Below are 23,575 nucleotides of genomic sequence, written 5' to 3'. Positions count from 1 at the left end.
AAAAACTACAGCAACATTAATAAGCAAACTTTTATTCTATTAAGAGAAGACATACTTAAAATATATCTGTACAATGTTGACAAATTAACCAAAATTCTGCTTCTGAGCACTACTGTCAAATGTACTTATTCCAAAATATTGTCTCTTAAGTAAAGTACATTCTATTAGGTGATATAGGGTATACAACAATTCAAATATTTCCCCCTCCTCTAAAACAAGATACACGAAGACATTAACTGCTATACAAAACACATGTGGTGAACACTATAAGCCTGTGTGTCAAGGCATCTAGAACTGTTATTAAGAACATCACTCCAAGCAGGGGTAAAGGAAGAAGTGAGATGACAGAATGGAGAGAACATCAAAAAGTTCAACATATTCCCTGGAAACTGCTAAGTACTAATCAAAAGCCCTTAATACTCTCATGAGATCAGCCTCTAACACAGATGTCAAATTTGGCTCTATATACTATAATTTGAACTCTTGTGCACTTGAAGAAGTCAAGACCTCTGACCTGAAATGTTAGAACATAAAATACTGCAAGTCCACCAATAGTAAAGCCACACTGTTGGAAATTCAATTTTGCGGGGCTAGCTTTCATATTGCTATTACAGTCAAGTTTGAGGAAAAGCAGAGCTTTAGGATCAATGGCTCCGGTCTAACAGAGGTAAACAGGCTGTTGCAAAGAGCAACAGGTTCTTTAAATACGTGGCAGTAGCCTGAATCAAGCACAGATCATCACATATGTGCAGGAAAAACTGGTGGTCAGGTATCTATCTTTTCGAGCTCTTTTGCAAATAACAAATAATTAGCATCCACATCTTCACCTTCCAATTCCAATAGCATTTCTTAAATTGCAATACAGCTAACTCTTCCCTGGTGGCTCAGATGGTAAAGAATTTGCCACAATGCAGGAGATCCAGGTTCAATCCCTGGGTTGGGTAGATCCCCTGGATAAGGGAATGGCAACCCACTCCAATATTCTTGCCTAGAGAATCCCCCGGACAGAGGAGCCTGGTGGGCTACAGTCCATGGGGTGGCAAAGCGTAGAACAGGGCTGAGTGACTTAACACTTTCACTTTCACTACTTGAGTGTAGGGTACTATTTAATACAGTGAATTCCTCTCTAATAAATTAAGCTAAGTGAAAGTGAAAGTGAAGTCGCTCAGTCGTGTCGGACTCTTTGTGACCCCATGGACTGTAGCCCACCAGGCTCCTCCATCCATGGGATTCTCCAGGCAAGAGCAGTGGAGTGGGGTGCCATTTCCTCCTCCAGGGGATCTTCCCAACCCAGGGATTGAACCCAGGTCTGCCACACTGCAGGCAGACGCTTTACCCTCTGAGCCACCAGGGAAGAAAAAATTAAGCTAAGAGTGCTGTTAAACATTACAAGAAGTCAACCATAGGAAAATATCAGGTTGTGCAATATTTCCTACACATACTATTCCATACTTCACATTTATGTCTTATAGCTATAAAGTGAGAAAAAGTGAAATCTTTTTTATTAACTTGTGGAGTCACAGAAACCTGTAAACAGTAACAATCTTCAGGAGGGCCATTCAAAAGCAGGCAAAGGAAATGAAAATCTTGACAGTATACTTTAATTCAGTTCAGTTCAGTTGCTCAGTCATGTCTGACTCTTTGCAACCCCACACATAGACTGCAGCACATCAGGCTTTCCTGTCCATCACCAACTCCCAGAGCTTGCTCAAACTCATATTTGAAAAGTCTTTTCTTAATGTATAAGTAGGTTCAGGAAAAAAATTCATATACATGAAAAACAGTATTTTTACTTTAATTTTTTAACATCCAAATAATTTTCTATTGGGATATAGTCAATTAACCACATTGTGATAGTTTTAGGTGAACAGTGAGGGTACTCAGCCATACATATACATGTATCCATTCTTCCCCAAGCTCCCCTCCCATCCAGGCTGGCACATAACACTGAGCAGAGTTCCATGTGCCATAATATAGGTTTTTGTTGGTTATCCATTTTAAATATAGCAGTGTGTACATGACCTTCCCAAAGTCCTCAACTATCCCTTCCCACTGGCAACCATATGTTCGCTTTCAAAGTCTGTGAGTCTCTTTCTCAAAACATTATTTTCACTTTCTTAAACATAAAAATACACACATTAATAAAAACTTCTAAATTTAAGTCTTAAAAAGTTACAGTTACATAAAATCTTCACTTTAATTGATTTGTACCAATTACACATTGAAGCAAACCTATACCAACATCACAGAAAGAAAGCTTTTATTTTAAGCCAATTTTTCCCAACCAAAATACAGGCTATTCTCAAAGTGAGAATTTTGGCACAGTCTTTAAAATAAAAGCCTGTAAAATGAGCAAACAAGATAAATGTTTAAAACATGAAACAGGCTAAGTTCAGTTTTTTCTATTTTAAAAGCCACTCCAAAATCTCACTTCAAAGAAATAAAGACACCTACTTTTTTCATGTTCTTAATTCTTATTTTCAGTTTGAGTCGTATCACTAAAAGGTCCTTAAATCATTCTGCCTAAAAGCCAGGTATTTAAATATATTTGCATCAATCAGCTTACATAACTAAGAGGTTTCTTTCAAACCTTACAACAAATGATTTAAATACACCTATCACAAAAGTACAAACAGGTACTAGTACATGTTCTCCTTCTCCTTAGGAGAACTCTCTTCTAATGCATCCTTCACAAAGTAACAGCATAAATTCCTCAATCAGGAAAGGTACCTTTTAGATTTTCCTGGAAGTTTAACAATGAAATTCCATTTACACTATCACAGTTTGCAGGTTTCTGAAATCTTGCGAACTTCAGTCCACAGTCAGTGAATCACCACTATGACAAATGGGATGGACTAACACTTTGATTTTCAGTTCTCACTAACTTTTCCCTCTTGCTATAGTGTCTCGTTCCCACTGTTCATTGTTTTCTCCAACAAGCTTAGTTAAGCCAAAAAAGAAAAGAATTAGCTCAAAAAGGGGATCAGTTTTCAGGATAATGCATAATAATGTTGGCTAACCAAATCCTTCAAGGCAATAATCTATTTTCACTCTCTCATTTTGCTATTTGACAGGAATGTGGAAACAGATGAACCCTGAAAAGAACAACCCTTCATAAATACGAAAGCAAAGTAGAAGAGAAAAATGGAAATTCTTCAACAACCTTTGTTCCACGCAGAAATCCATTCTGTCAATTTAAGGACAAAATAACTCAACCTCTGCTTGAGTTCCTTCAATGGTGAGTGCTTTCATGTGAGGGTGCCCATTTTACTAAAGTATTAGCTCAGACTGTTACAAAGTTCTTTCCTCTCTAGCATTCAAATGCATCTACCTGTAACTTCTACTTAGGGCCTCTGCTGCTGCTACTGCTGCTAAGTGGCGTCAGTGGTGTCCGACTCTGTGCGACCCCATACACGGCAGCCCACCAGGCTCCCCCGTCCCTGGGATTCTCCAGGCAAGAACACTGGAGTGAGCTGCCATTTCCTTCTCCAATGCATGAAAGTGAAAAGCCTCTAGAGCTACACAAAACAAGCTTTTAACCTGCTCTAAATGAAAACCTTAGGTACTGGAAGGACTTTCTCTCAGTCTCATTCCCAAGTGTTCTATTTCCCATTTTAAAAAATTGTGATGTAACAATTACAAAAGCTGCTCCAGTTTGTGTCCTTCTAAAAATATGACTCCTACGATGAAACACAGTGCTTTTATTTACAGCAGTTTTTCTTCAATACTTAGTGAATTTGTTCTTATTTTAGACAACAGGAATGACAGCAGTCAGTAATAATAGACAACGGGATGACAGCAGTCAGTAAAACTCAATCTCTTAAACCACGAATAAGATCTAGGAAGTACAGATAAAAATTCACAAAATATTAATAATCAATATTCTGTAATAACCTAAGTGGGAAAAAAAATTTGAAAAAGAATCAGATCAGATCAGATCAGTCACTCAGTCGTATCCGACTCTTTGTGACCCCATGAATTGCAGCACGCCAGGCCTCCCTGTCCATCACCAACTCCCGGAGTTCACTCAGACTCACTCTTGATGAAAGTGAAAGTGGAGAATGAAAAAGTTGGCTTAAAGCTCAACATTCAGAAAACGAAGATCATGGCATCTAGTCCCACCACTTCATGGGAAATAGATGGGGAAACAGTGTCAGACTTTATTTTTCTGGGCTCCAAAATCACTACAGATGGTGACTGCAGCCATGAAATTAAAAGATGCTTACTCCTTGGAAGGAAAGTTATGACCAACCTAGATAGCATATTCAAAAGCAGGGACATTACTTTGCCAACAAAGGTTCGTCTAGTCAAGGCTATGGTTTTTCCTGTGGTCATGTATGGATGTGAGAGTGGGACTGTGAAGAAGGCTGAGCGCCGAAGAATTGATGCTTTTGAACTGTGGTGTTGGAGAAGACTCTTGAGAGTCCCTTGGACTGCAAGGAGATCCAACCAGTCCATTCTGAAGGAGATCAGCCCTGGGATTTCTTTGGAAGGAATGATGCTAAAGCTGAAACTATAGGTACATGTATATGTATAATTGAAATGAACACAACACTGTTAGTCAACAATACTCCAATATAAAATAATTCTTTTTTTAAAAATTCACAAAAATCTGTCATTGTAACAAATGGATGCTGAGACAACTGAATATACACATGCAAAAGAATGAGGCTAAAACCCTACTTCCTATCACATAAAAATCAGTTTAAAATCGATCAGAGACCTGAGTGACATTAGATTTAAGCAATGGTTTCTTAGAGATTATACTTAAAGCAGAAGTAACAAAAGGAAAGAAAGTTAACTGCCATCAAGAAAATTTGAAACTTTTTTGCTTCAAAGAAACACAATTTAAAAAAAAATAATAATAAGGTTATCAACAACAAAAGCCCCAGTAATAATGGTTATCAAGGATGTGTATAAGCAGTAAACCTCACACACTGCTGGTGTGAATATAAAATGCAGTCACTTTTAAAAATTCTGGCATTTCCTCAATTATTAGCATTTCATTTGAAATAATGAATTATTAGAAAATTTTTTTAAAAACAAAAATTTCAAAAAGATTCTTAGTATAAAATTGATGTGTCATTAAAAGATTTCATAAAAATAAAAAACTTTACCAAGATATGTTTCCTTTCTATATGGTACTTACCAATGACTACAATGACCCATTTGCAAGTGTCTTTATACTTATTCCTGACAATTTAAAAAATTCACTAAATTCTTCAGTTACTAGATTTTCAAATTTTTAAGATTAAAAAAAAACATTATCCCTTACACTGACAAGAGATTTTATAATCAAATAGTTAAGTTGGAGAGCAATGACTTGTAATCAAAGTTTAGTATGGGTGATTAAAAATAATAGCTTCTAGAGGAAGACCATTTATTTACCAAAAAGTATACGCAAAATACATCACGCAAAATGCTGGGCTCGATGAAGCACAAGCTGGAATCAAGACTGCCATGAGAAATATCAATAACCTCAGAGATGCAACACCACCCTTATGGCAGAAAGCAAAAAAGAACTAAAGAAGAACTAAAGAGCCTCTTGAGGAAAGTGAAAGAGGAGAGTGAAAAAGTTGGCTTAAAAATCAACATTCAGAAAATGAAGATCATGGCATCTGGTCCCATCACTTCATGGAAAATAGATGGGGAACAATGGAAACAGTGAGAGACCATTTCTTTGGGCTCCAAAATCACTACAGATGGTGACTGTAGCCATGAAATTAAAAGCCGCTTGTTCCTTGGATGAGAAGCTATGACCAACTTAGACAGGATACTAAAAAGCAGAGACATTACTTTACCAAAAAAGGTCCGTCTAGTCAAAGCTATGGTTTTTCCAGTAGCCATGTATGGACGTGAGAGGTGGGACTATAAAGAAAGTTGAGCGCCAAAGAATTGATGCTTTTGAACTGTGGTGTTGCAGAAGACTCTTGAGAGTCTCTTGGACTGCAAGGAGATCAAACCAGTCAATCCTAAAGGAAATCAGTCCTGAATATTCACTGGAAGGACTGATCCTGAAGCTCCAATACTTTGGCCACCTGATGCAAAGAACTGACTCACTGGAAAAGACTTGATGCTGAAAAAGACTGAAGGCAGGAGGAGAAGGGGACGACAGGATGAGATGGTTGGATGGCATCACCAACACAATGGACAATGAGTTTGAGTAGGCTCCAGGAGTTGGTGATGGACAGGGAAGCCTGGCGTGCTGCAGTCCATGGGGTTGCAAAGAGTCAGACACAACTGAACAAGTGAACTTAAGCTCTACCCAATAAAGCTGATACAGATACTGCATTTTCCCCCACAAATTATGAATAGTAAATGCTTGGTTCTCTCAAAACAAGAAAATACTCATAAAGCCAAGATTGCTGGGTACCCTCCTTCCTCATCCCCAACTTCATGATTCAACTGCTAGGCCTGGGACAAGACCAGGGATTTGCATTTCTTACAAGTTATCAAAAGATGCTGATGCTGTCAGAGGCCTACTACATGATCCTGAATCATATTAACAATATTCTGCTGAGAACAAAAATTGGTAATGTTTATGATCCAATGATCATTTGTCAAACATCTTTTACCAAACAATCAGTACATGCTTCCATTAACATGCCCATGAAGTATCTTTCAAGCCTTTGCTCAGCTATTCTGCATCCATGAAGTCTTTGATTCTCCTGATGGGAAATAATTGCTTACTCCTTTGAATCCAAGTCCTTTCTTGTAACACCCATAAAATAACGATTATCAGCTTTATTTAGTTTTAGCTCTAGACAAATAATTAGTATTATTTGTCTAGCTATTTATATTCAAGACTTATACCATCTATTAAACTAAATTTCATGGTAGCCAACAGCTCTTCAAGAGTTCTCAGCACAGGCTCTCCAAAAATACTGAATAAAAACATGTTCAGTAAATAATCAGAATCAATATTTTTCATTTAATCTCTGGAAAAGAGGAAGACATAGTATGTAAGCTTTTATAGAGACATGAATTGAAAACCAAATCTTTTTCAAATGACTGTACATAATGCTAAATTATAATACTTAACAATTTAGGCACAAGATTAGGAGTAAGAACATTGGACCAGAGTCTCAAAACCTAGCTTCAACAGAAACTTAACAATATAACCCTTGAGTTGGTCAATTAACCTACTCTGCTCATAAAATGTATTCATAAAATGTATTCACAATCCAAAATCAGACTATATGCTTTCAACATGAAATGTGCCAAAGACAGATTAAAATCTGTATATACCTGCTGTCCAAGTTCAATTATGTTATATTGTTTATATTAAAAGTATCTTTTATGGCACCTGACCTATATAAACAAACTCTGCTTGTATACATGGTGGTTTAGTCGCTAAGTCGTGCCCAACTCTTGAGGCCCCATGGTCTGTCTGTAGCCTGCCGGGCTCCTCTGTCCATGGGGTTCTCCAGGCAAGAACACTGGAGTGGGCTGCCATTTCCTTCTCCAGGGGATCTTCCCGACCCAGGAATTGAAGCTGTCTCCTGTATTGCAGGCAGATTCTTAACTGACTGAACTACAAAGGAAGTTCCCACCAATTACCTTGAAAACAAGAATCATTCCTATGGTATCTCCAACATCAGAGAACATCACAGAACATAGCAAAGAATTTAGCAACACTTTCATGTTCTGTTATCTGAATTTTCAGCATGAGTTATAATTCTATATTTTTATATAACTCCAATGTATTATCTTTCATCTGTTTACCCAACTTTAGCCGACTATGAGCTCCTTCAAGAGAAAAAGTGGACCCAAGTGTTATTCATACCCCAATGCCTAACACAGAACCTAGTAAACAGCAGGTGCTTAAGAAATACACAAAAGCACTGTCTTTCATGATCTCACATATTCTTCTTCAAATAAGTGTGTAAGACTATTAGTATCTACACTAGCAATTTAGAGAAGAAATGAGATCCAAAGCAGTTCCAGCAACTCAAGTCCTAAATACAAGAAAAGCATACCATATTTAGAATCCTATCTATGATGAACTTCAAGATCAGAACAACAAAGGGATCACTTTCTGAAACTTATCAGGTCAATTTAAGGAGTTTTGGAGGGACAGGAAGGCTTTCCCAGATGGTGCAGTGGCAAAGAATGCACCTGCAATGCAGGAAGACTCCGGTTCAATTCCTGGGTTGGAAAGAGATCTCCTGGAGTAGGAAATGGCAACCTGCTCCAGTATTCTTGCCTGGAGAATCTCATGGACAGAGGAGCCTGGCGGGCTACAGTCCATAGGGTTGCAAAGAGTTGGACACAACCGAGCAGATACATACAGAGGGAGAGGAAGGGCTGTTTAAACACACGCAGGCAGTCTTCACTTTGTCCAGTAGTGTGGGACCATAAAAATGACTTAGATGAAATCAAGCCAACTAACCTTAATCTGGGGGAACTGTTGGATGACCTTTTAAAACTGTCAGTTATATAAGAGGATAAAATATAGGAGAACTAATACTCAGTACATTCTAATTCAAAAAATGAGAACAACTGTGAACCAAAGTGCTTTATTTGCCTATAAATAAACTTATCCAGTAGTTTGAATAGCACTTGTCTCCTCTAATGGTATAACTTACAATACAGAGGGAGAGCATCTTTTACATTTTATACATCTTGGGAAACTGCCATACCCTTGTCTAAATTGGGACCAGCTTCTAACATTTTATCCCCTGCACTTTCAATGTTAAAAGAGTCCCATTAGTGTGATGATTCTGCCAGCATCACTTCCTCTGGACATCGCCCTTTTCAGCACAACCACTTTCCCTCATTTATTCATAAGTCTGCCTTCATTAAGCTCCTCTCACTGCAAATCCAGAGTCTCTAGAATGGTGGCAACATTCTTTTCTTCTGTAACTCCATTTACATCTGACTCAAATATCACTTTCAGAGCTATCACTTTTCATTTCCTTATTGTACTTTCATTTTTATTGACATTAAGGTGTGGCTTAATAAAAGTTCTGTGATGTTCGGAAGACAGTAAGTAGATTTACTGAGGAAAACAAGTAAGGAGTATTATGGAGGGAAATGTTTAATGGCCATAAAAATTAATTAGGTTATGTAATTTTAAAAAAATCTACATGCCAAAACCATCCTATGCAAAATTAAAAGGTATGATTAACTGAAAAAAAGTTACATTTCCCAGATAAAAAATTAACTTCCTTCATATATAAAAAGATCTTTAAGGAAATGACCCTCCATTCAGAATGTAGGAAACAAACAGCTTACAGAAAACAAAAATTTTAAAGCCTGAAACATGAAAGGATGCTCCTAAAAATTTAAAGTTTGAAACATGAAAAGACATGTCCTGTAAGAGAAATGTAATTAAGAGTTCACCAAGAACTTCTGATGAAACCTGGATAAAACTCAGATATAATGCTGAACAAGCTATAAACAAGGACACTTACTGTATGATTTATATGAAGTATGAAAAAAATGAATTGATACTATAAGTCAAGATGACATTCACCTTTCCATAGGCTGGGGCCAAAAAGAGGAAGGAGGGAAAAAAGGTAAAACAGTGTACTAATATACAATATTTTAGAGGGAAAAAGTTGAGAGAAAGTATATTATTATTTGTATATAACATCATCTCTGGAAGGACATATAAGAAAATGAGAACACTGGTTCCTCCAAGGAGGGGAACCAAGTAGTTGCAGGAAGATTTTTCCATGTATATACTTTGGCAAAATTTAAACCTTGAGCCATGTAAAATGTTTAAATCTTCAAAATGATGACACTAAAAAATGGTTACCTGAAAGAGAAGCAAAAATAGGAACCCATAGAGAGATTACCAGAGCCTAGATTAAAATAATTGCTCATCACTTCTCAGAGAAAGACTATCTAGAAATGTTTTAAAAGGAAAAGGCCACAATATTTGGGATTTAGATATACTGTGAAATTAGTTAAATTACTGCAGATTATTGTGAGGTCCGCAATACAATAGCAATAGGAAAGTATGTTTCTGAGAACAAACAGAATTTATTTAGCAAAATAGGGATGTTCAATCTCAACATTATCTTTTTGACATGAATCCAAATGAGAGAGATGAGACAGTTCTAAATACTTAAGTAGAAAGGAAACAGAAAGAAAGAGACTAGACAGAGCCCCAGAAGCTATGTTTAATAAGGAATCAGCAAACTGTAAAGGGCAGAACATTGAATTTTTTTATATTCACACCACATAAAACGTTATGGTCGTGAGCATCCACTAAAATGTTCTTGCTATCTTCTACTTCTACTGCCTTGTACAATAAGAACTCTGGTTTGGGAGCCCCAGAGATCTAGATCCAAATCTAGCTCTGCCTGGTCATTACTAAGAACAAGTCTGAGCACGGCACTTCTGAGCCTCAGCTCCTACTTGTTTAAAATCAGGATATTACCACCTACACCTTGTAGTATTCTCATAAGGGTTAGAGAGAATGCATTTAAAAATAAAAATCAAATAACAACAAACTTTAGCACAATGTCTGGTGAATAAAAGGCACAAAAAAAAGGGGGGGGGCGGCATTTATTATTGCCTCCTCTGCATGTAAAAATAATGTAATTCTTTTTACAGTGTGTGCTAAGTCACTTCAGTCATGTCTGACACTTTGTGACACTGTGGACTGTAGCCTGCCAGGCTCCTCTGTCCATGGGATTCTCTAGGCAAGAAAAGAATACTGAAATGGGTTGCCACGCCCTCCTCCCGGGGATCTTCTCTACCCAGGGATCGAACCCACATCTCTTGTGTCTCCTGCATTGGCAGGCGCGTTCTTTACCACGAGCGCCACCTGGGAACCTTTTTACAGGAGACGGTTCGATTTTTTTGTGTCTAGGACACATGACAACAAACAAAAAAGGAAACTATTTTATTTGCCTAGACACAAAGACCCTTCATGATTAAGGAAGAAGAAGGGGAAGAGAATCACACTCACTTTTATACCCATTCCTTCTCATTAATCACTGCTTCCAGCCCTCAGTACTGCATGAAGTGCCTGGTCCTTCCCAAGACACTAAGGTCCCAAACTTAGAAGAAGGAAAAAAGAAAAAACCTAAATGGAAAAGGTACCTTTGGTCATTCCGAATATCCACTGTCAAATCTTAAACACTTTAAGGAAATCATTGACAACTTTCAATATAAATCCCTGCTGTAGAGGCCTTTATATTCCAGTGGAAGAGAAAGAAGGAAACATAAAAGCAGAAAGCATTCTGAGGGTTAATTTCAGCCACAGTATATTCCTAAAATAAGTTTCTTATATGGCAGCCACGCCTGGTCAGAGCACAAAACACAGAGACGCAGACATAGAGAACAGACTTATGGGCACAGAGGGGTCAGGAGAGGGTGGGACAAACTGAGAAAGCAGCACTGAAACATATTCATTACCATATGTAAAACAGATAGCTAGTGGTGGGAAGTTGCCATATGATGCAGGGAGCTCAACCTGATGGGACTGGGCAGGTAGGAGGGAGGTTTAAGAGGGAGGGAACATATAAGTATGTATACTTGTGGCTGATTCACATTGTTGTATGGCAGAAATCAACACAACACAACACTGTAAAGCAATTATCCTCCAATTAAAAAAAAATACACACAAAAAACAAACATACTGATTATTAGTAAGGTTGATTTGAAACTATGGGTACAGTAAGCTTTGAATTGTTTGTACCAGCAATGTTTATTGTTCATTGTTAACAGTGTGATTGATGGTTTGCACCTGGTTTTGGTAAGACCTCCAGAGAGCTCTGCCACTGGGGCTGGTTACATAGCACAAATATGCCTTTGTTGCCAACAGGATATGAGAAGTCCCAGCTGAGACTCCACTGTCGGTTCCCTAGTTCCAGGGTGCTTCGTGCACACGCACTGATCCTGACCTGAGAAAAAGCATATCTGGTATGATCTACAGAGGCAGGCCCACTGCAGTTCACGCTCAGCCTCTTCAGGTCCACTGCTGTGAGGCAAGCTGTGGCTGTAAAGCACAACCCTACCCCAGTGCAGGTGCTGTGCTACACCCTTTTACAGCAATAAACCACAGACTAATCAGCACCATCATTTCGGTCCCTTGAGTCTTCTTTAGCAATCAAACCCTGCCTAACCGCCACTATTAGGGGAACAGGTTAAAAACAGAAAAAATAACAAACGTAGTAACTGTGATGAAAAAAATAAAACAGAATGATCTGATAGTGAAATGCCATAAGAGGCACTGAGATTAGAGACTACAGCTGGGAAGGCGGCGGGCGGGGGTGTGTGTGGAGGGAAATATGAGTTAAATCCAAGCAAATGCTAACTAAGGGTGGGAGAATTCCAATAAAGTACATAGACTCTGGGATGAGAACAAGCTGGATGTAAGCAAAAGTGTGGTTCGATGGTGGTTAAGTAAGGGAAAAATGGTAGGAAATTAAATCAGATCAGAGGGCCTAATAAATGTGCATTTCAACTTTCTCACTGCCTCTATCTTTTTAAACAGTCCTTCACCCTCACTCCAACCTTTACAATGCCTCCAGAGTAAACTTTATAAAAGGTAAATATGGTCATATAATGTGGCATATTAAAATAAATGAATGTGAAATCCTGGGAATGACATTATATTTGCTTATTATCTCTCCTCTCATATCACATAGTTTCAAAATACCCTAAGGTTGAGTCACATATTTCCCCAGAATTCTGTTCACTTCTTTAAACCACACAGCATGCCCAGTATACATACTCTATGCAGGATAATGATTAAGAACCAGACACATCTTCTCTCTAGAGTTTGAAAAATATATATATACACCCCTCCACAAACACACACACACACACACAGTACTGGACATCTGTTGTTTTTGGCTGTAAGCATACAGTCTCCTTCTGGAACAACATCTAATTTTGCTTTAAAAACACAATACAGCTTCTACTGCGCCGAGTCCTGGTTGGATTTTCATTCAGCATATCTTGTCCTCCCCTGGCCAAAGAATGTAAACAATCAAAGCTAGGCAAATCAGATTCTCTTCTAGGTATCTGAATGTGAAGAGAGAAAAACTATATAGGAAAATAACTGCAGATTAGCAACTTCCGCCAAACCAGCTCATTGATTCCTATGACCCAGATCTCTTGCTCTTCAGGGTTTGTTTTTTTTTGCTTCATTCAACCACCACATATCATTTCTCTTTCTTTGCTTCAATTTCTGTTGCTTACAACTAAAATAGCCAGAAGTCAAGAAATCAAGAGTGTGACATAGGGTCAGCAGAAATCACACTGCAGCAGAAATCATAAAGAACAGTAGAGGAAAAACAGTAGAGGAAAAGCTGGTATCTAGTGGGAGACAAAACTGAGCTATAAAGGTAGAATACTGGACTTGGAGGCCCTGTGTTGCTGCTATTGAAGGGAAACATGAGAATTTAGTCCCTACGACTGTCATATTCTTCAAGATGTCCAATTATTCATGAAGTGAGAAAGTGGAAACAATTCGTTATGGTCAAAGCACAATTGCAACTTTCTGAAATGCTTGGCTTTGCAGCTTTAAAATGATTCCTGTTTTTCCTTTCCTCTTTTATGTATCAAATTTAACTGGAGCTAATTTGAGAGACCCTGTTCCTTGGGGAAAGAGAGGGCACACCTGTAATTTCCCAATGCGGACTTCCTTTAAGTTACTATACCTCTAATACGCTCCAGTAACATCCTTTTCATCCTGTAGGACAGTTACGCCTCTGTATTAATAAAATGTTATCTACTTCCCTAAAAGCAAGAACGTTTGAATCTCAATGCCTACTTAATAGGACAGATGGCATGTAATAAAAATAACCAAGATAATAATAAACCTTACAATTATTAAATATCTACATCATTCCTAGCACTGCTAGGCACTTTTCATTTATTTCCAATTCTCACAATCAAGGTAACAAAATATTATTATTTCCAGTTACAGCTGCAAAAACAGACTCAAAGGAAATTACCCAAAACTATTAAGCTAAAATTCCCTCAGTCTCTCAGAATCCAAACCCCTCCATCTTCCCACTTTTCCCAGAGACCAGGATTTAAACCAGAAAGTTTTTCAAACTGCAGGTTATAACCAATTATTAGATCATAAAATAAAGTTAATGGGTCATACTTTTTGTTAATGAAATAGATAATATGAGTGTATCACATCAAAGGCAAACACTTTGACACAACTCTGATTCCAGGGTTACACACTATACAAAGCAGCAATGTTAAATGTATGTCTCACTGTGGACCACAGACCAAAAGATTCTGAAAGCCATGTCAGAATGACTATACTCATTGTCATTATTACAGTTGTATGCACTGACACATCTCAAATTTTCATCAAAAGTCTGATGTTAAAAACATTTGGGCAATAAAATCCTTCACCCAATCTCAAAGACACTACCAAAGAGGAGGAGGGGGATGGGACGGGGTTTACAAAGTGTTAAGTGAAAAGTAGTATTTGGGACATAAGTATCATATTTTTCCCCCTCCAGCAGAGTATATGCTAAAACTACACTGAACACCCATACAAGACTCAAAGAACAAAAATGTTCTAGCTATTCTTATTCCTTTCCCCCAGGTTTTTACTAAATCATTTTCAAAAACACTTCCTTACTTTTTGCTGTGCTTCACTAGAGATATCAACACAATTTTATCCTTTTCCTGACCATCTTCATGAGTGACTGGATATTCTCCAATATACACTGTCTCTTTAAACAATATGTATATTCCCTAGTAGTCCAATGTTAAGACTTTGCCTTCCAATGCAGAGGATGCAGGTTCAGCCCCTGGTTGGGGAGCTAAGACCCACATGCCTAACCACCAGAAAACCAAAACCATATCCTAACAAATTCAATAAAGACTTTACAATTTAAAAAAAAAAAAAAGATGACTTTACTCACATGTATAACCCTATATACTAAAAAAGGGTGGGGGGGGCATTCAGAAGGTGATGGCCAGCAGGGTCACTATGGTTATGCATGTTTTCTTCTACAACAGAATAGCAATGAGCATTACAACTTAGATGGAAAATTAAATATTCTTTACTACAGGGGGCCAGGGCCGGATGATTTAGTAAATCTTCTAAGGAACACTGAGAGAGAGATGTTGTTTAAGAATGTGTTTAACAACATCAGAAGACCCCCTGGAGAAGGAAATGGCAACCCACTCCAGTATTCTTGCCTGGGAAATCCCACGGACAGAGGAACATGGTGGGCTACAGTCTACGGAGTCGCAAAAGAGTCAGACAGGACTGAGCAACTAACACTTTTTTTTTTAAAGACTTCTCTACCTTTAAAAATTAGTCACAAATTGGCCAATTACAGTCGGAGGCAGTGGACTGAAATAGATGTCTCTCTCTCTTCTCCAGCCCAAGGTCCCCCTGAAATGACAGGAAAAAAATAATTATCTTTAAATGATAACACCGTTGCAGATCAAGAAAAGACATCACTGGACAATCATAAATTTTAAAGAATTCTGGGTATATAGAAATTATAATGGCAAGACTGGAATAAAAGAGGGAAAAAGGATGAAATCATATGTCAGACACTCAAGTCTTTTCCAGGACGAGAGAGAGAAATTCTAAGTTATAATCAAATTAATCACAACTCCCAGAAGGAGGAAACAATTAGGGGACTTCATCAGGGGGCTACATTACCCTACTCTGGACAGATGATCCCCTCCCCCCACTTTGTGAACTGAGATGCAAGGGGTGGCAGCTTCTGCCTTTAAGATAGAGCCAGGGAGCTGATCTCCATAAAGAAGGCATTTCTGCCTGGGTCAGGCTTCTTATGAGAGTAGCCAGATCTGAGGGAAAAGCAGAGCAGAAAGATGGAAGGACCATCAAGCTTCCAACACTAAGAGGGAAATAAAAGGGGAAAAAGGGAAAAGGCAAAGAAAAGAGGGGCAATGGAGCAATCTGAATACTATCTGAGTGAAATCTAAAAAAGTACTACTCCGCTGCATTACTTAAAGACTCCACAGTTATGCAGGCGAGAGGCACACTACCTTACCCACTCCTCAGCCACTCTCTCTCGGAGGGCTGGTCTGCTGGTCCACATCTAAGAATCTATCACCAAAACTACCACTCAACACAAAGGCCTGGTGGAGAAAGAACTACTTACTGAGGCAGACACACTTCAACCGCCAGTATCAGCCACGATTCCCCAAACATCTGAGAAAAACTTAACAGAATAAAAGAGGAGCAAGATGAACAGAGAGAAGAAAAATGTGTGTGTGTGTTGGGGGGCGGGGGTGGGGGTGGGGGGTGTAGTAATACACGGACAGGCAAAACTAAACACCAAATTACTTATCTATACTATAAGGCCGAAGAGATTTTCCCTTACAGGGAAGGGAAATTTACCTTACTTTCAAAGTAAAGGAAAACACACACAAAGATGGTAACTGTAAGAAAATAGAAAATGTGAATTAAAATCTAAGAGGCCCAACATCCACTTACATAAGATATCCAAAAGTAGAGGGAAATTAATCCAAACAAGGGGACACATTTAACTTTCCAAGAGCTAAGGAAAAATTCAGTCATCAAATTGAAAGACATGCAATGCAACAAAAACCAAGTAAAAAAAAAAACCCACATCCAGGATGATGCTGGAGAAATTTCAGAACACTGAGAAAGGTTCCAGAAATTAGAATCACTCTAACATTCATCTTCTCATCAAAAATATAGGATGCTAAAAGATAACAGAGCAGTTTCCTCCAAATTCAAAGGGAAAAATACTTTGAAACCAGATTCCTACAGACCTTCACCAACATGTGTGTTACAAATGAATGGGTTACCAGGTAATCTGAAGAGAATTGTTGCAAACAATTTCACTCACCACACACACATTATCACTTTCTATACAGCAGCAGCAGCAGCAGCAACATACAGATATTATGACATGAAAAAGGTTGGAAAGCACTGCTCTCACAAGTCAGATTTTCCATTAAGAGTCAAAATAAAGACGTTTTTAAACATTGAAAAACTAAAATTTTACTTACCGAAAAAAAAAAATGAAAAGATACAACACCAAGACAGAAAGGAATTCAATAAAACACAACATGATATGGAAGAAACAGTAGCAGCTGAATTATGGTATCAAAATAACATATGAATAAGAAAATAAAAGAGGATGCACTTATCACTAGCAGTAGATAATTCTCCTCTTACAGTAAACACTTAATAAGACAGTATTGTATCTTCCTCTTCAAAAATACTACATAATAAAAAAAGTTCTTCATTTCTAAAATCATTCTATAGGAAACTAAGGCACAGAACTAAGCAGTTTTAAACTCCAATCTTTATTTTGTAAAAAATTAGGCTATCAAGTCAATAGAACGGTATGCATATAATCCCAATTACTACTAAACTGTATGTAAATGAGTCATTATTTTCACATCGATACATATCAATAATATATGTACATATAGATGATACATATATCAATGTATATACTTATATATCTGTGTGTATGTATATATATCATACTCCTTAGCTGCACAAAAACACATTTGAAAGGCTATACACCAAACTCTTCAGCTGTCTCTAGTGAATGGAATGAGGTCAAACTGAGAACTTTTACCTGTCACTTTATAATATACATCTGTTTAGTTAGGTCACTCATTTTCTTATGTATACATGACATATCAAAGATAAACTTACTTCTAAAAGCAGGGTCTTGAAGAGATATATGCACACCCACGTTCACAGCAGCACTTACCAAAATTGGTCAATTTTTGTGTAGCCATTTTAATATTGACAATGTAAGAAATACCACATTTTCAACACATTATGCTTTATTATTTCCATAAAGGTAAAAACACAACTGAAATGCAAAAAAAGGCTTGCGCAGTATATACAGAAAGTGCTGTGACTGATGGAATGTGTCAAAAGCAGTTTGCAAAGTTTGCTGGAGACTTCTCACTGGATGATGCTCCAGTCAGGTGGATCAGCTGAAGTAGATAGTGATCAAACTGAGACATCAAACTAAGACATAAACTGAGATCAATCAATGTTATACCAGGTGCAAGATAGCCAACATACTCAAAATATCCAGATCAAGTGTTGAAAATCATTACCCCAACTCGGTTATGTTAATTGCTTTGATGTTTGTGTTCCACAAAAATTAAGCAAAAGAAAAACCTTCTTGATCCAATGTATTTCCACAGGTGATTCTCTACTGAAACTAACAAAAATGTTCCACTTTAAAAACAAAATTTGACAGTTGATAGAAAGTGGATACTGTACAGTTACAGTGTAACAGAAGAGATCATGGGGCAAGCAACCTGAATCACCAACAACTAAAGGCCAGTCTCCATCCAAAGGTGATGTTGTGTATATGGTAGGATTGGAAGGGCATCCTCTATTATAAGCACCTTCTGGAAAACCAAACGATTAATTCCAACAAGTACTGCTCCCAGTTAGAACCACTGAAAGCAGTACTAGATGAAAAGTATCCAGAATTAGTCAAGAGAAAATACATAATCTTCCATCAGGTTAATGCAAGAACATGCTTCACTGATGATCAGGCAAAAACTGTTACAGCTTGGCTAGGAAGTTGATTCACCAGCTGTATTCACCAGACATTGCACCTTCAGATACCCATTTATTACGGTCTTCATAAAATTCTCTTAACGGAAAAAAATTCAATTCCTTGGAAGACTGCAAAATCACCTGCGATAGTTTTTTTGCTCAAGGAGATAAAAAATTTTAGGGAGATAGAATTATGAAGTTGCCTAAAAATGGCAGAAGCCAGTAGAACAAAACCAGTTAATACATAGTTCAGTAAAGTCCTTGGTGAAAATGAAAAATACATCTTCTATTTTTATTTAAAAACCAAAGGAACTTTTTGCCTAACCCAATTAAAAATAAGGCACAAAGCAAATGAAAAAAAACCCAAATTAAAACATAAATGATAAATTGTGGCATCTGACATAGTCAATCCTTACTGTTCATTGATTTCATATTTGTGCAATCTGCCTACTTGCTAAATGTTATATGTAATCCCTAAAGTAATACTAATGGCATTTCTGCAATCTTTAGACAGGTGTAGAAGAGCAAAGAGTAAATTACCTAGTGAGGGTGTGTTTAGCTCTCTTCCTTACTGTTTCTGCTCTTGTTCTGTAAACAAATGTCCTCTGTGTGGTCAGTCAATTTACTGCCACATTTTTGTATTTTGGTGCTTTTCACTGGTGATTTTGCTATTCAGCATAGGGCTGAAAAGCTTTCTATTGTCCCTAAGCACAAGAAGGTGGATGTGTCTTATGGAGAAAACGTGGTAGATGGGCATCGTTCATGCAGGATTTATAATGCTGTTGGGCCATGAGTGCCATGTCAATGAATCAACTATATATTCAATAAAGTGTCTTTAAACAGAAGCACACAAAACAATTATTATTGATCCATTGACAAATCTGTTGTGACCAGAGGCTCACAGGAATGAAACTCTGTATTTCCTAGGAAGCAACAGTTCAATATTTTCTAATTCAGTGTTCACAGCAACTTTATAAACTAACTACTGTGAATAATGAGAACTGACTGTATTTATGTTTTTTTTTTTTAAGGAGCAATATTATAAGGCAAAAAATTAAGTTACGTCAATCACTCCAATTTAAACTTAATGTGATTTTTAATACTTTAACAGCTAATGAAGTTTTTTATAGTACATGGTGTATGAAGGGGTAATTTATTTCTAATTAAAAATAAATATCAGCTAATCTTTATTGAATACTTATGTAACAGGCACTTAAATAAGTACTTTACAACTCACAGATAAAAAAGTGCTTAGCTCAGTACCTTGCACACAGTAAAAATTCAATAAAATCTTGGCTAATCTTATTTATAGCATTAAATTCCTACAATCACTCTGTGAGGTAAGTACATGAGGAAACCTTCAAGGTAATGGGAATCTGAGAATGTATCTAAACTGGCTGGGTTTGAATGCAGTGTAAACACAGCTATTGAAGATGATCTCTGACAGTTCATTCAGGCTATGACAAAATTAAATTATCAAACGTGGTCGTCTGTGATGAATGTCTTTGGGGATCGAGAGGTAGCAGTAATACAAAACTATGAAAGGAACGAGGTAGGCAAACAAGGACAGCCAAGTAGGACTACAGCTTGTAACAGTGTGTAAGAGCTCAAAAAAAGAAAGTGACGTATTCACAGTGTAAATTCTTGACTCAAAGCACTGACAAAAAATAAGGCAGCTTCTAAGTATGACATGAAAGAATTTTTCTGCAAACTCTAGAGCAGCAATCAGCAAACATTTTCAATAATGTGCCAAATAGTAATTTTCTAAAGTTCATGGAAGGTCTCTGTCACAACTATCAAACTGAGAGCAGCCACAATTATACATAAATGTGGCTTGTGCTCCAATAAACCCTTACATATGAAATTCTGAATTTCATATAATTTTCATTTGCCATGAAACAGTATCATTCTTTTGACGTTTTTCCCAATTACTTTAAAATGTGAAACATATTTTTAGCTATAGGTCATCTAAAAACAAGTGCAGGCCACACCTGACCTGTACAGTGTAGCTGGCCAATCCCTACTCTAGATCTCAAGACCAAAATGCATAAAATGATTTTGTTAACTGCCTAATTATACCATCAAGTAGTACTAAGCAAGTTAAAGAAACAGGAACATACTGGTTATCAAATAGATTTATCTGCAAGAATCCTTCCTTAAAAGTCCCCAAGATCATGATATTGGGAAATCCCACTATAATCCTGTGTCATTTGTAACAGAGATCCAGAAACAACGAGCTATGGTCCAAATCTGATCCACAATGCTTTTATAAGTAAAGTTTTCTGGGAACACAGACACACCCATTCACTTATGTATTATCCATAGATGCTTCAGCACCACAATAGCTCTGCTGGGTAATTTTTTCACAGACAAGCCTAAGATATTTAATATGATGCCCTCTACAGAAAAAGTTTGCTGATCCCTAATCTACTCAATTCCAGGTATGGCATATAGTTAGGCCTGACTAAGGGAACATAAGCCACAGACTCTCAAAGTTCCCAGACCCAGAGCCCCTCAAATAAGAGAAAAGCAACCTTCAAAAACGGCTCTATGATTGCATCACCAGCACTGTGATTTTTGTCGTGGCTTTCCACAAAGGATCAACAGCCACTTATCAGAATAACCACGCACTGGGAAAGGAAAACACTCCAACCTTTTCAGGACTATAAAATCTAACTCTTAAAGTAATCCTGAGGACCCAGATAGCACCACTGTGACATATGTGTTAGAATGAAGCCAAATAATATATGAAGTTTAGGCCCAAGTCCATTTATCAGAGAGTGGAGTAATCCTCCCATCTTACCGGTATTTCTTCAGGAACTGAACATATAGCTGAAAAGGGTAGTCTCAGGCTGACTACACACTGAAAAAAGTCCACACTGATGCCAAGACACGTGGAGTAGTGGGATAGTGTAATACCAGGAAAGGCCAGAGAGAGACCCCTGGAGCTCTCCTACCAATCAAAAATGCCATTCCTGGGGGATTATCCAAGAATCAAAAGCAGCAAGAGTTGCAACCCCTAGCAGATATTCACTTCGTACAACTGTATGGCTAATGCAGAACATAAAAGAGTTCTTAGAGAAGAAGTGTTTTAACCTTAATGACTACAAGCAAAGTTGGTAATTCAAATTAAATCTCTTTAGTGCAGCAGCACCTGGTATAAAGCTACAGTTCTGGCAAATGGTGTCTCTGTCTCTACAATCTGCTTTAATTTCACTTGGATAGCAGTACATGTTCACTATATTGCCTCGCTAAGTCAAGTTTCTACCTTCTTAGACTGTAGTTATCTCATCACACCATTTGACATCACACTGGCTCACTATACTGATAAACTCAAGCCAACAGAACCTTTTGAAAAAGAAACAGCAGTGCTCTAGATGCCTTAAAAAGACAGGTATGCCAGAAGACAGAAAATAAGTCACAAGAAAATACAAGGTCCTGACACCAGTATGAAGTTCTAGAAGCAGGTGGAGAGTGGCAATTCAGGATATTCCCTTCAAAATAAAAAGCAAGTCAATACCCACTACAACCAAAAAGCAGCAGAAAGCTTGCTGGGCCTCTGGATACTGAGAACAAGATATACTAGTTTGTGTGTGCTGCTCTATTTACTGAATAATCCGAAATCCAGCAGCTTTAAGTTTATCCCAGAGCAAAAGAAAATACCTGAGTCAATCCAGATTGCAGTACAAGTAGCTCTGGCATTTGACCATAATGACCTTCTGATGGCAATGGCGCTCCAAGGGTCAACAGATGAATGCCATAAGGAGGTACTGGCAAATCCTTTAGGAGAATCACAGCAACCCTAAGAGTTTTAGGGCCAAGTCATACTTTATTAAACTAAGACTCTCTTGAAAATACTTCTGGTACCTTTTGTACTTTGGAGAATGAACACCTAGCCACAGGTAACTATAAAACCTGAGCTGCCTGTCAGGAATTGTCATCATGGGATCCACCAAGTAAAGCTGATGCGACAGAAACGCTCCATGAAGCGTTACGATGTACACCGAGCAGGATTCAGACTGGTTGTGAAGCATGAGCAGATGGCTCACGTTTTCAGCGTGCCTATTCCTGATGCACTGCAGTCGTTTTCCTCACACGAGGCCTACTGTTACATAGGGGATTCTCTATCCTGGCTAAGAAAGAAAATATCTGACCCTGGATTACAAGTGACTCTGCACAACATGCTGGTATCACCCAAAAACTCTTTCTATTCCAGCTGCTAAGGAAGGTCAGAAAGGGAACTTCTCCCACTGGGCAGTACATCTCACAATCCACATTGTCAATAACAGGAAGCACAGTGAGGAAGCAATAATCTGGCTAGATTTCCAGGTCAGGTTCTCAAAAGACACAGGTATGGGCAGTGATTTAAGGTGAGATATATGGATGGAACTGTCAGAACTGACCAAGTGTTAAAATATTTCCGTTCCATGCAAAGGCTCACCAAGAAGTCCCAACCATGGGGAGATTCCATAATCATATGGAATCGTGCGGCAAGATAATCCATTCCTTGGAAGTCGGTAATATCTTTCACCAGCAACTTCAATGCCTAATCAGTGACCGCACAAAAATCAGCCGCAGTCATAAAACAGAGGCTCAAGAAATTGTATGAACTTGCACTTCGCAACAAGGTTGACTCAGCTACCCTGCCAATGTACCGTCTTTCACTAGGTTATGACTTAGCAGCAAACAATTCTGAAAATCTTAATAGTTACAACAGTGATTCTTAAAATATTTTGGGCTGATAATTCCTTTATACCCTTAAAAATCAAGACTCTCAAAGAATTTCTGCTTACACGGGCTCTAACAATATTAATTACATTGGAAATTAAATTATCTTTTTTTTTTTTTTTACAAATAAATAATACAGATATTTATTAGAGAATTTATCTAGTTTACTTTCAATATACTAACATTAAAAGAAAAGAGAAAAAGAAAGAGCAGAGAGTGTATCACCAAACTAGGTTGTGACCAACATCCAGACAAAGTCCCGTGTCACAGCACATCTGGGGTCCCAACTGGGAAAGGGTCCCAGGCAGTTCTTGATGCTCCATGGGTGAGACTTCAAAGATTTGTTAATCCATTTTAAAAACA

General features: G+C 37.8%; 1 protein-coding gene across 7 annotated transcripts in view; it reads right to left on the bottom strand.

Moving 5' to 3' along the window:
- TBL1XR1 (transducin beta like 1 X-linked receptor 1) overlaps positions 1-23,575 on the bottom strand; it is a 178,201-nt gene that overhangs the window by 112,918 nt on the left and 41,708 nt on the right. For 3 of the 7 annotated variants that reach the window (XM_027540627.1, XM_027540598.1, XM_027540604.1), the window contains exon 2: positions 15,245-15,334. The exons of the other annotated variants lie outside the window; for them this stretch is intronic. The gene's annotated coding sequence lies outside the window, so the exon portion shown is untranslated. The remainder of the gene's footprint in view (positions 1-15,244; positions 15,335-23,575) is intronic. 7 annotated transcript variants of the gene reach the window in all.

This window comes from Bos indicus x Bos taurus, chromosome 1, assembly GCF_003369695.1.
Source record: "Bos indicus x Bos taurus breed Angus x Brahman F1 hybrid chromosome 1, Bos_hybrid_MaternalHap_v2.0, whole genome shotgun sequence".
NCBI classification, from domain to species: Eukaryota; Metazoa; Chordata; class Mammalia; order Artiodactyla; family Bovidae; genus Bos; species Bos indicus x Bos taurus.
Note: the sequence above shows the minus strand (reverse complement) of the source record. Positions and strands in the feature narration are given on the sequence as shown.